Source organism: Lemur catta, chromosome 6 (assembly GCF_020740605.2).
Source record: "Lemur catta isolate mLemCat1 chromosome 6, mLemCat1.pri, whole genome shotgun sequence".
Taxonomy (NCBI): Eukaryota; Metazoa; Chordata; class Mammalia; order Primates; family Lemuridae; genus Lemur; species Lemur catta.
This window is the reverse complement of record NC_059133.1, coordinates 80,121,968-80,135,383: the sequence shown is the minus strand read 5'-3', so window position 1 is coordinate 80,135,383 and position 13,416 is coordinate 80,121,968. Positions and strand designations below refer to the sequence as shown.

The 13,416-nt window shown below is 39.8% G+C and overlaps 1 protein-coding gene and 1 pseudogene across 1 annotated transcript in view; one reads left to right on the top strand and one right to left on the bottom strand.

Moving 5' to 3' along the window:
- The window catches only part of ST8SIA1 (ST8 alpha-N-acetyl-neuraminide alpha-2,8-sialyltransferase 1), a 150,622-nt gene that overhangs the window by 73,388 nt on the left and 63,818 nt on the right, over positions 1-13,416 (bottom strand). The gene's annotated exons all lie outside the window — the stretch shown is intronic.
- On the top strand, positions 3,286-11,662 carry LOC123640244 (annotated as a pseudogene).

The following is a 13,416-nucleotide window of genomic DNA, read 5'->3' as shown; positions in this document are numbered from 1 at the left end:
CCCTCCTTGACATATTTAATTGCACTGCCCTGCTCAAGGACCTAATTACATTCTAACCAGTGCACCAATTAAGCCCCCAACCCTCCGACAATACTCCTCAGATGCACATCTCTTTATCCCTGTACCCCAGTTGCTTCATTACCTCAGCCAAGGATTGGCAGTTTCCTACGTGTGAATTCCTAGCAAGCATGGTGCCCAGCTAAACAAGCAAAATAATGACAAGATGCAGCTGAATCAAAAGCAGCTTTGGTCCTTTCCAGTAAGTAAGCTAACATGCATTTGCTTTTTCAGTCATTTAACTAGCCCCTTGGAAGTCCAAATTAAAATTTCAGCTGTTTTCTTCCTTTGCATGCATGAGCATTTTTACGATGAAACTATCTGGTAATTAGTTCATTTATTTCAGAGAAAAAAAATGCTTCTCATTACAGATATTTAATTCTTGAACCCTTAAGAAAACATTACCCAAAACTTTCCCTGGGGATATATAAGTACTAATTATAAAATATTTGCAGATCCTTACCATTCAAGGACATTTAACCGTTCTTCAATTATATGAAAACAAATTTCCAGAAAGCTGCTGCTAAGATTTATATTCCCCATTCTACTAATAACATTAGTATTATTATGCTTTCTACACAAGATGTCTCTTTGGAAATTGACTGATGTGAATATATTGGGTACTATTTGCCTATTATATTTTCTTATTCAACCCATTATAAAAATAACACTTAAGCAGTCCAAGGAATATTTAGTATGTGTCACATATGCTCTGTATTCTGGACACAATCCCATACAGCATCAGTTCATGTGACCATCCAGCATATGTATTAAGCACTTCATAGTCAATTTCCAATTAACTGGTATTTGTTACTGGTGTCGTTTCTGACCCATGAATGCCAAAGCAGTGACAGAGGCTGTGCCTATACTTTAGGCCACATGTTGGCCACATTTCAAAAGTCCTCAAAACTGTTGGGTTTTATTCCTTTTTCATGGTGGAAAGGAAAGGAAATATGAAGAGCATATATTAACACAACATTTCAAAGGTAGTGGCCAACCAGGAGTGGAGCAGAAAACGGAAGCAGCAGCAGCAGGATCTCAGCTTCATGCAAGCACTAGACCTTGTGTTTGCAGTTCCCTCCTTGGAAATACCACTGAAGGGTTCTTTTTCTCTAAATACAGAAAGCACATCTTCCTGTATGCATCTTGTAGCCTGCCTGCCTGTATCCGACCCCTGGTTTTAATGTTTCCCCTGTGACCATGGGCAAATTATTTAACTTTAGTGCCTTGGTCTTCTCATTTGTAATAATGGCACCCACTTTGTACAGTTGTGAGGACTACATTAGTTATGTCTGGCACAAGGTAAATGATCAATAACTGTTATTTTTATTTTTAGTAGACCAGTATTTTCTCAGCAACACAGGCGAGGAAATTTTGGAGTCATTCTTGCTTTCCTCTCTCTCTTCAAATCACCCTAACACCTACCTCCGTGAAGTCTCTTCTATTCGCCTCTTTTCACCCTCAATGTAAGTATTTTTTTCTAATGGCTTATTACTATAAGTTGGCTTCTAGTTCTCACCCATCATCAATCCTTCACTCTCATATGCTATATGCTTCTAAAACAAAGGCTGCTACAAATCACTTCTTTAGAAAAAATGTACCACGTCTCCCCTTACCTGCAGATGAAAATGTTTGGGCTCTTCATTAAGGCACACACCTAGGACTCACCAACACCCCACACTTCCTGTTCATTCTTCTCTGCCACCACATTACCTGTGCATGCACCCAATATTCCCTCCACAGCATTTTACTCATCTGTGCGTCCCCAAACACAGCCTGAGTTTGTCTCCCTACCTTTGTCAAAGCTGCTACAATGTCTCCGCTTCCTCCTACTTTCCCTATTCTGTTACCTACCTACCGGATTATTTTTCAACCTTAAGATCTGTGAAGTGTCTGTAGGCACAGCGTCCAATAAGATGCCCTACAAGTGCAAAGAATGCTCAAAAACTCAAGTAGGCAAGAGCTCATCTATGCTCAATGAGTCATGAGAATTGTGTGTTAAAGCTACATACAGTGGCTGGTAAATATATGTAGAATTGTATCAAATCATTTCTTCAATCCTTCACAGACTTCCAAAGTTTTACTGTTGCTACTGTTATTTTTTTTTTTACTTCAAAATGGAATCTTTTGTTGTTTCTCAAACAAGGTCATATGCAGAAAACCCCCATTTGAAAATAAAATATAGAAAAACCAAAGAGAAGATAACGTTTGAAGTAGAGGTGGGTGCCCCTTTCCCATTTTTTCTTGTTCTCTCTCTTATTTCTGGAGTGATGCTTAAACACCCCCAAGGAATGTGATGATATAGAAAACCACTAATCTAACCAAACAATTTTTTCAGAAATGAAGAACTACAAACATCAAGCAAATTTCAGTTAAGGACATTGGACAAGTATTCATTGAGTACCAACCACCTATATACTAGTCACTATACAAGCTGCCGAGTCAAAAGCCCTTTACTTCAGTTCAGTATTTGTTCCACTGAAAGGTGTTGTGAATGATGACATCCACTTTGTGTTCAACTATAAACAGTGTGCAAATTACTCACTAATGCAACAGATTGCTAAACTGTTAATCCAATTTAACTGATTAGGCACCTGAACTAGCAGGACCTGGATCAGTTGTCTGCTAATTAACTATTATTTGCATTTTTTAAAAAAAGCATGCCCATCATTGATTGTCTCATACATAACTATTCTATTAATATTCCTTTGAAAGATGAAGAAATCAAACAGAGCATATTCTTTGGCGGAATAACTTGCTGCTGCTGCTGCTTTATTTCCCCAACTTTATAAAGAAGTATCTGTCATACTTTCTTGCTGATAAAAACAAAAGAAATTATTTCCAGAGCATCCTTTTCTTCTTAGTATTCCTCCCTTTACAATCTCCCAGGACTCCCTAACACCAGAGTCCAATCAACTGAATTGTGTAGCCGCTAAATTTCCCACCCACATTCCTACCTCTACTTATTTCAGCCGACCTGCTTGGGTTATGGTCTACCCTTTCTCCGCAGTGAGGCCCACATATATCAGAATCACATGGAACGCGAATTAAAAATGCACATTCTTGGCCCCACTTCAGCCCTCTTGAAATAGAATCTCTGGTTAGAGCCTTAGAAATCTGAAGTTCCCCTGTACAGTTCACACGCACAATAAAGTTTGTGACCCATCAGATCATGCCAACTTTCAGATACAACCTAAGGTATTCCTGCCCCAGAACTTTCCCTGACCAATGTCATCTTCTGGGATCAGCATCCACATCCTGGCTACTCCCACAGAAACACCTACAGCACTTACTGTTGGTCCTGTTAACCAGACACTGTAGGCACTTGGTATTTGGAACCACTTTACTAGCTACTGTTTTGTATATGCACAAACGGAGAATAAGCCCCACAGGGGTATAAACCATGTAACTCTTAGTGTCCTCAAAGCCTACGATAGGAGGCACATAGATGTTTTCTTTGATTGGCTGATTGAATCCATCCCCAAGCCATCTAGAGAAATGCCAAGAATCTATCTAAGCAAATGGAGCAAATTTGTTCACTTTTTCAGACCACTTATATAGAGGTTAAGGAAATTGCTAAATGATATACAGATAAACTTTTTAGATTCTTTTAGAGTCTAGTGCACAGGAGTTGCAAAATCAAATGCCTATACAATTCAGGCAGGTAACATAAATGAGCAGAAGGAAGGCAATAAGGAGTGCTGTAGACTGTGACAAACAAAGGACGCATGACCAAACCAACAGAATCAGAAACTGCTCATACCCTATGGATTGGCATGGGAGCCAGGGGTGCCAGATATTCTGATTTTTTTTCCCCTAAGTGACACTAAAAATCTAGATTTTAATGTGAAATCTCCTAGTTTTTAAATGTTGGCATATAGTTCAAATGACTTTTTTAAGTAATAAAGGCCAAAATTTGAAGGCCGTATTTGGCTTGCTAGTAGCCAGTTTGCATATCCTACTCTAGACCCAGACAAGGTCTTATTCAGAGTAGGTGGTTAGAGATGAGTGTAAATTTTAAATTATTCAGAAAGTTGTAGAAAAATACGTTTCAGGGAACTTTTAGCCAAAGATCGGGAGAGAGTCCCCTCTCCTTGCCAGAGGAGAAATAAGAGGTTCTTTTATAAGGCAGTTGGTGAAAATTTCAGGACTCTAAGTGACAAAGAGAAGTCCAAAGGATTTTTGAAAAGTTTCCATAATTTATTTTCAAAATAACATTAAATATTATTCAGATGTTACCCACAGTGGTTTCTCAGCTTCTCATCCTAAACAGTTGTTTGTTTACTAATCGAAATGGGATCATCTTATCCATACTATTGTAACGTGCATGTTTATTTAACAAGATATTATGAATATCTTTCCATCAGTATTTTAATACCAGCATTGTATTTGACTGTCTAGGTGGTTCATTTCTTAGCCAGTTTCTTAATGTTGATGATTTTAGGTTGTTCCCCATTTTTCACTATGATAAACAACATTGTTATACTCATTTTTGAATTGTGGTAGAGCCCAGAAGGTAGCTGGGGAAGGTGAGAATCAGTCCACTGTCTTTTCTCCTTTGACGTGGACAATAAAGGCTGCTTAATTTCATGTAAAGCACCATACAAGAGCCCCTTCAAGATGCCCTTGTAATACAATCACCATCTATAACTAACCCATTCCACATAGAATTCCTCCTACTGTTACTGAGCTGATACACATAACTTTGAGCACTAATCCACTTATTTCCTTAAGATAAATCCTTATGTGTGGAATTGCTGGGTCATATGGTAAGCACATAGTAAGGCTTTTGATACACTTAATACTGCTTAATTACTCACCAGAGAAACTGTACCATGCTCGTTGCACCAGTGTGCCTGAGAACACCTATGTCTCAACTTCCTCATCTGGCTTCCTTGAAACAATCGGGATCATATCAACGGAAATTAGCAGCTGAGTAGCACTCATGTCCATAAGAAAAACACAATGGGAATCTCCTTATATACTACTACAGATATTTCAGACATGCTAGAGGAAAGACTGCATTGTGTTGTAATCATTTTATGTTGTATTACTTAATCTGAGAGGAAAGGGTCAGTGCAGTTTAAATGGTTAAATTTGCAGACTTTGACTTTCATTGTTTTAATCATGACTTGAAATCAGGGCTCGGAACCAGTGTCTGGCTGGGAAATCATAAGCAGGTCTCTTAATATCCCTCAGTCTCAGTTTCTACATGTTAAATGGAGACAATAATATAAGCATCATATGTTGGGATTATCAGATACTGCATGCAAAACATTTAGCAAACAGCCTAACACATAGTCAGTTCTCAACAAACTATAGTTGTAGAGTGTATCTACAAAACCTAATCAAACTACAGAAACATAATCAACTCACTCTTTAGTAGTTTTTCTCTAATATATTGGATTCTCATTAATATTTCCTAGACATTTTAACTAAAATGTCACATTTGGGGGAACTGAGTTAATTTATCTAAATTAACTTATCTTTTATTTCTAATTTAAAATAAAAACAGTGAATTAAGATATAAATACAATATAAATTCAATATAATTTTTCCTCTAAACAGATATGCTTCAGTTAAGAAACTTTTGTAGGAGTTACAAGCAGTTTATATTCATGGCTTTATTTGCATACATGCCCATGGAGTCATAATTAGTAAATGAAAACACCTGAAACTTCATTAAAATATGTCTCTTTTTTCCCTACTTATTTGGCCATATTCACTTGAATCTACTCTTCATTGCCACCCCACCTCTCTTGCAATTGTGGCAGCCATTCACATGAGGAAGGGTAGTTTCTTCATTTCTGCATTTCCCATACATAGATACATGGATTTCCTTTTTCTGTCCAAAAGGAGCCTCACCAAAATGAGGCTTCAATTGTTTCATCAGCAACAGCTCTCATGAACCTTTTGGCTCACACATCCCTTAACTGATCAATGAGAAAAAAAAAAAAAAAAAAAACCTCCATGAACAGGATGATTTTTTTGAGGCTGGAATGATTTTCTTTCACGTGTACTAAACGTAATGCCAAACCCACAAGAAACTCTGGCAATAGAAAGTTCGAGGTTGGCTAATAGAATCCTTAACACTTCTCAAGTGCATCTTAATTGAAAACAACTCCACAGAGATGGAACAATAACATACATAAACTGTATTTATACGTGTAATATATCTAAATTCTTCCTCAGTCATCTTCTCAGTGCCAACGTCATAGAAATGACACCCAAGTCACGAAGACTAAAATGATTATTCACACAAATTATAGTATCAGAGTTTTCTGCCACTTATTAGGTGACTTTGAGACAGGTATTGAACCTTTCTCAGCCTCGGCTTCCTCATCTACGAAACGGAGTAAGGGGGAAATATAAGAAACTACCTCCATAGAGTCATTGAAAGAATTAAATAAAATGATAATTATGAAAAGTGCCACATCTGGAACCTCGAAGTCACTTGGTAAATGTTAGGTTTTAATATCTTTAAACTATGAAAACTCCAAGAATCACATTGCTCTAGTGTCTTCCCTGCTTTATGTAATTTTACTGATGCCCTCTTTCGTACTCTGGCTTCTCCGCCCCTTTGCTCTCTGCACCCCTCCGCTGTTCTTACGTCTTCTCTCAGCCCAAATGAAAAAGTGAAAGGAAGTTTCTACACATCAAGATTCCCAAAGTATAATATACCTAAAATGTGAAATTTATGTTTCTCTCAGGTACCCTCTCTAAAAGACATGACATAACCTATGACATTTAATTACCACTATTATTATTCATACAATAATAGTTTGCCTTTCCTCCCCAAGGTTTCCTGGCCCTCACATCATATAAATCCTTACCTATAAATATTTATTTCCCTAAGCCCAAATCTTCAGCTTCTAAATCCTTCCTTGCCTGTATTTGTTCATAATCCAAAAAAAAAAAAAGGTCAGCAATGAAATTATAAAATGCTTTAAGAAGTTAATGACTGTAATTTACTTTTTAATTTTTGACCTGTTTTATTCTTACTTTTGAATATTGCAGAGCACTTTGCTACTTCTTTTACAAGGCCATCTCCTCAAAATGTGAGTATAATCTAAAAAGAGTCTTTGGGGATTACTTAATTTATGTCCTTTACTAATTTCAGAAAAGTCACAACATTTTTGAGTAAAAGGATGGTTGTTCAAACTGCCCACACTACACACTCAGTCTAGTGTCTTTAACCTGGCTGAAACCTTTTTCCTGTTTGGAGTTCCAAGGGGTTAAAAAATGATTACTGTCTCTGGCAAGAGGTTGTTTGGGAGCTATACCGACTGGCTTGTTTCCTAAACATATTGGCTCCACGGTGCTACAAAGACGACAAAATGTTTTTCTCCAGCAGCTGGGCCAAGATAACTTGAAAACCAGCAGGGAGGCAGTGCGTTAATTTCCAAGATGGTAATATTATAATAGCAGTGATTTCAAAATACAAATCCCACTCATTCATTTTGCGGGGAAATTGGTACAGGAATATCGGATGGTTAGAAGACTGAAGAAACGAAAGAGCACCACAGCCCCGGCACGGGGGCGAGAGCCTGGGGACGCCAGTTCCCGGCAGGGAAGAGATCCAGGAGCCAGCTAAGCTTTTTGCTCCATCGCTGCTCTCTGCCATTTCGTTCTAGATGGGGGAGGGCAAAGGCCCGCTGAGCTGACATCTCTGACTATGATTTTCAATCTTCAGAATGAGCAGCAATGTCTCCATTACGGTGTCTTGTAAGATTGGTTTCATTGCAACACCTGAGACTTGTATTGATTTCTAACCACACAAGGGTGACACAGAGTCACAGCAGCAAAAGGGGCTCAGTATAACCCTGTTTGACTATCTCCATGGTCACCTCTAAAGCCTTCAGGATGTGACAGTCATTCTGAGGTTTCTCAAGCTGACTGCTTCCAATGTGAGGATTTTCTCCTTCATTCTCTATTAATGAAGCCCAAGTCTTTCTGTTTACACCAGAACATAGGCTGTCGGTCTACCAGGACACACTTGGTGATTGTATATAGCAGAACCAAGCAGCTCAACTTACTCACATGTTCATTCCAATAAAAGCTGTTGAATGTCTACTACATTCCAGGCACGATGCTAAGAACTGAGATATTATAGCTCCCTGTTCCCCCAGATTAAACACCATCCCTGGGGAGCTTCCCAGTGAGTTAGAGAAAGAACCTTGAATCAAGTACTTATACAATTGAATATGAAGTTGCAAGTGAGAGGCACCTGGTGCTGTGAGGAAGATCCCCCAGGGAAATGATGCTCAAACAGGATGCCAGCAATAACCATAAGTTAACCAGATAAGAGGAGGCAAGAGTCTTCCAGGCAAACAGACAGTGTGTTGAAAAGTCCTACAGAAGGAGAGCATAGTGTCTATGAGGAGCTAAAAGAAGGCCAGTAAGGCAAAGTGTCAAGGGTGAGAAAACACTGTGGAAATGGATACCGGAGTCACAGGAAGAGGCCAGCCCTTAAGGAGTTCGTCTTTACCCTAAAATCAGTGGGAAGACAGCCAAGGATTTTAAGCCAAGTGATGGCATGATCTTATTTGCATTTAAAACAAAAAACTCAAGCTACAATGTGGAAATGGATGGGAGAGAAGGCTACATAAGATACAAGAAGCCCAATTAAAGACTTTTGTAGAATTTTAGGCAAGAGACCATTGTCACTTGGAATAGGATGGTAAAGGCAATGGTGGAAAATAAGCAATGGATGTGAGAAAGAGAAAGAAATTATCTTCACTAACATCAAAATATCCTTCAACTTCATCTAATAACAGTTTCTTGAGAACATGTCTTAAAAGTGAGTAAGAATGGCAAAACAAACAAAAATAAAGTAACTACATGTTCAGAATCAATATTATGACTTGACTTCAGGACTGTACGATCTTGTCATCTCAAGATTAGGATGAAGTTCTGAGGACTCAGAGGATGACTGTCGATCACCAGCCCACACTCCACCCATTATCATGAACACCCAGAACTTTCCTCCTCCCACCGCTGTCACCTGCATGGGACGGATCCTGGGTTACTCTGACACAGGCAGCATCTCCTTCCAAAAGATTTAGGTTGATGCCAGGTGGGTGCAAAGGCGCTGGAAGAATAGCCATCCATTCTAGTGTCCATTTAGCACATTTTCAGTTACCACTTGCTGTGTTATGTGCCAGGGCCAGTCTAGGTGCTGCCTTCAAGGGGTTCACAGTCATGTGAACAAATGACTGTTACTCAACAGTACAGTAACAGAGATACACACAAATTTGGGGGCAGAAAAGAACAGATTTTTAGTCAACATGCCAGGGCAGTTAAGATTTGGGAGAGAGAACAAGGAAGGTTTTACAGAAATTAAGGTGCTTTAGCTGAACCTTGAAGGATAAACAAGAAATCATCAGATAGACAAGGATAGGAAGGGCATTCTTGGCAGGGGGAACAGAATGTGCAAATGCGAAGAGCATTCAGAGGATATTTGTTTTGTTTTGAGAAATGCAAATCACTTGGTATTAAGTATAATGGAGTATAAAGTAATGAGGAGTAGGGGAAAGAAGGTGGGTGGTAGTTGATAAGCTTATATTAGCTTATATTCTCAGAGAATTCACATCTTGAAGACCTGTGCCACTCTAAGAAGTTGGAACTTTATCCTTAGGTGGTAATCAGGAAGGACTAACCAGTCCAAGGCTGATCCCCTGCAAACAGGAAGAGCAAGTGGCCTCCTGTATGGTTTCATGGAAACCAGCTGGGGCCCAGTGTTTAAGGCCCTCAGTCCTGGTCAGAATACACGGCTTGCATCCCAGTATTCCCATCATGCCAGGGAAGAGGCTAGCTCTTGCTCAACCGTAGCTCATGTGATGAACACTGTTTCCGGTTCTGTCACTCTACTGTATGTGCAAGACTTGTACCCTGGTCACCAATCACAGCTGCACTGGCTTTCTACCATCTTCAAACAATGAGTTGATAAAACAGGCCAAAGCCAAGGTTCTTCCATGTCTTAGAACATACTATCACAGTCTCCAGATCACACCAGGGGGTTGGTGCATCCCCTAATTAGACAACTAAAAACCCCAGGCAAGTTTCACAGTCCCTTTCCTGGACTCTAGAATGTCTAGAATTTCATCAGTTTTAATAATGAAAAGACAACAGAATATCTGCTAGCTGCTACTTGTCCTTGTCCATGTGTTTTCTCCACAAACACCGCACCAGTCGGCTTGGGGAGTGTGCTGTTTGGCCATTTGCTCTTGTTTGCACGGCAGGTGGTGAGGCAGAGGCTATTTTAGGGAGGAGAGTTTAGAATAGTGAAAGTTTTTTGAAAGCTCTTGGATTAGTCCAGATAGTCAGATAGCCTTGAACTAACACAGCAGCAGTGAGGTAAGAAAAGAAGGAATGGATTCAAGAAATATTTAAGAAATAAAAACTGCATTTGGAGAGTGATATTCAAACATAATAGCTGGATGTCCAGCTCAAGTGGCTGAGTAGATGATAGTGTCATTACCTGAGACCAGAAATAGAAGAAGAGAAGCAGGAAGGAGGGGCAGAGTTTAACTTGGAACAAACACATCAAAGGTAAAGAACCTATGTGACATTGAGGATAGCACCCAGTGGGCGCAGGACTGGGCCTATTTTTACTCACCATTATTTTCCCAGGAACTAGGGCACTCCCTAGAACATAATAGTAGTTGCTCAATAAATACTTGATGAATGAATGGCTGATGACTTATTTTACATAGAATCATCAAAATTTTGGGAAAGGACAGTTGTGCTGGCAGCAGGGCATATGAGCATTGGTGGCAAGTCCAATAAATGTGAAAGGGAATTTCTGATGCAACAAATCCTTATTTTCAATTTAATTTCAACTCTGATTGTATTTTTCAGATTCTCAAGTTTTATGGCTCATATAGAAGTACTGTATTTTTTTCCCTGTGTCCATAAATATCACTGGCCTTTGGTTTTAAAAAAGTCCTCAAATAATCTCCATGTCAAGCGTCTGGCAGCACCTGCAAACTGTAGTTATTTCAGTTCTTACTGACCTTGAGTGTTACAGTCAAAGTCTACATTAGGGTATAAAAAGATACAACAACTAGAACATTTATAAATTATGGCTCCAGAATTAAGAATACTTTGTGGGCCCTTGCGCACCACCTTCCGCTCTCTCTTCTTGGCGCTACCTACGGAGGTGGCAGCCATCTCCTATTCAGCATCGTGGCTGCCCTCAGACCCCTCGTGAAGCCCAAGATCGTCAAAAAGAGGACCAAGAAGTTTATCCGGCACCAATCAGACTGATATGTCAAAATTAAGTGTAACTGGTGGAAACCCAGAGGTATTGACAACAGGGTTTGGAGAAGATTCAAGGGCCAGATCTTGATGCCCAACATTGGTTATGGGAGCAACAAGAAAACAAAGCACGTGCTGCCCAGTGGTTTCCGCGAGTTCCTGGTCCACAACGTCAGGGAGCTGGAAGTGCTGCTGACGTGCAACAAATCTCACTGTGCCAAGATTGCTTATAATGTTTCCTCCAAGAACTGCAAAGCCATTGTGGAAACAGCAGTCCAGCTGGCCATCAGAGCCACCAATCCCAATGTCAGGCTGCACAGTGAAGAAAATGAATAGACAGCGCATATGCACATTTTATTTGTGTTTAAATAAAACCATAAAAACTGCAAAAACAAAAAGAATACTTTGTGAATATGCTACCCTCTGAATAGTAGATTAGGGCCAAGATGTATATGAAATCAGAGTAGACTAAACTCCAGAAACAGAAAAATTTGTGCAAAATAATCAGATGACACATATTTTATACGGGGATGTTAGCCAGTGTTTTATTAAGAACAGACTCCCCCCCAGGTAAAGCGATTACCAAATTAATTTAATTTGTAATTGCCTTTCTCTCAGCACCTATTTTTTTTTCTTAGTAAAGAGTTAAAATTCTAAAAGCTCTGAGTCTAGGTATAGAGGAGAAATAATACTTAGCAAGAAAAATCCTAGGCATAATAATTTTTGGAGTATAAAATGTTATCTTACCCTCAAAAAGCACTTCTATTTCTTTTATAGTTAGCAGATTTTGACCCATGCCTCATCTATCCTAAATTTTCTCACCACACCCACCTACCTATTCTTCTGAGAAGCTGCTTCTATAATTTCTTAATTAACAATCGGCCCAAATTCCCTCCATCCACTTAGTTTTTGCTCCCTCTGTGCTGTCAGCCTCCACAGAGTTAGACACAGAAGAGGATCAAAACCTAATGTTTTTGTCTGAAAAACGCTACTGCTTTATCAGGCCTAATTCTCAACCTCCATATATATCCTGAACCTACAGCTGGGTCACTGCAGATTCAGACTGAGCTCTGAGAGGCATGGGCCAATTGTGGCCTTTAAGGGAATGATTTGGGGATGGTCACCCACAGCCCTGGGATTTACCATCAAGTTGTACTTCCCTTCTGGACCTGGCTCTGAGGTTTGGCTGTAGCAACCTGGCTTATGTCTTACTTCCAGGTCCCCACCCTGCCTCCCAGCTCATACCAAGTTCCAGTAACTGCATTTCAGTCTCTAATTTTGACCCCAATATTGGGGACCCTCACCTTGTTCACTCGTGTCCCTATCACAATAAATGATCAGCCCACAAGCCTTTAGAAGGCAGAAGCCCTGCGTTCCTCTGGTCAGTACCTCTGGAGGCTGCCAGTTGCCAAAACCTCCAGCCTTGAGACTGGGAACTTGAAGTCAATGCTGTTTTATCTGGATCTCTGGGTATAGCTCTATCCATCCCCATTTTGATCTCTGAGTTCTGCATACTGTTGGCACATCATGTTACTCCTTATTATTTTCTGGTTATTGCCAACAGTGTCCCATGGTGAGAACTGAAACCTCCCTGTCTGACCATTGGCTGGACATCCTTTTAGCCCCCACAGCTATGTCCACACCTCTATCCTCTCCCCACCCCTTCCCCTATCCTGTTAGGCAAGTCTAGCTTTAGGATCAGTTTCCCATCTACCCAGAAGTTCTGAACCCTTAAGTTAATAGGGTATGGCTAGTCAGGCCATGAGTGGTAACAAGAATGTTGTGCTGTCCCACCTATCATCTCAGAATTTCAGGCCAATTAATGGCAGGAAGATAGTGAATTAGAAGGAAAATAGTGAATTGATTTGAACAATGTACATAGTGAATTGATTTGAACAAGATAAAGAAAACAACAAAAGAAAAAAAAATAAAGATATACCAGCTTTTTTCCACAGGAAAACACCCTGTTGTGCCACCAAACCTAAGAAGAAACTATTATATGAAACAGTAACATCTCCTGAGAAAATTATCACTCCCATCGGACCTACCGGATGAGATTTGACTGGGTGGTAATTGGTGCATTCTTTCCAATTATTCCCA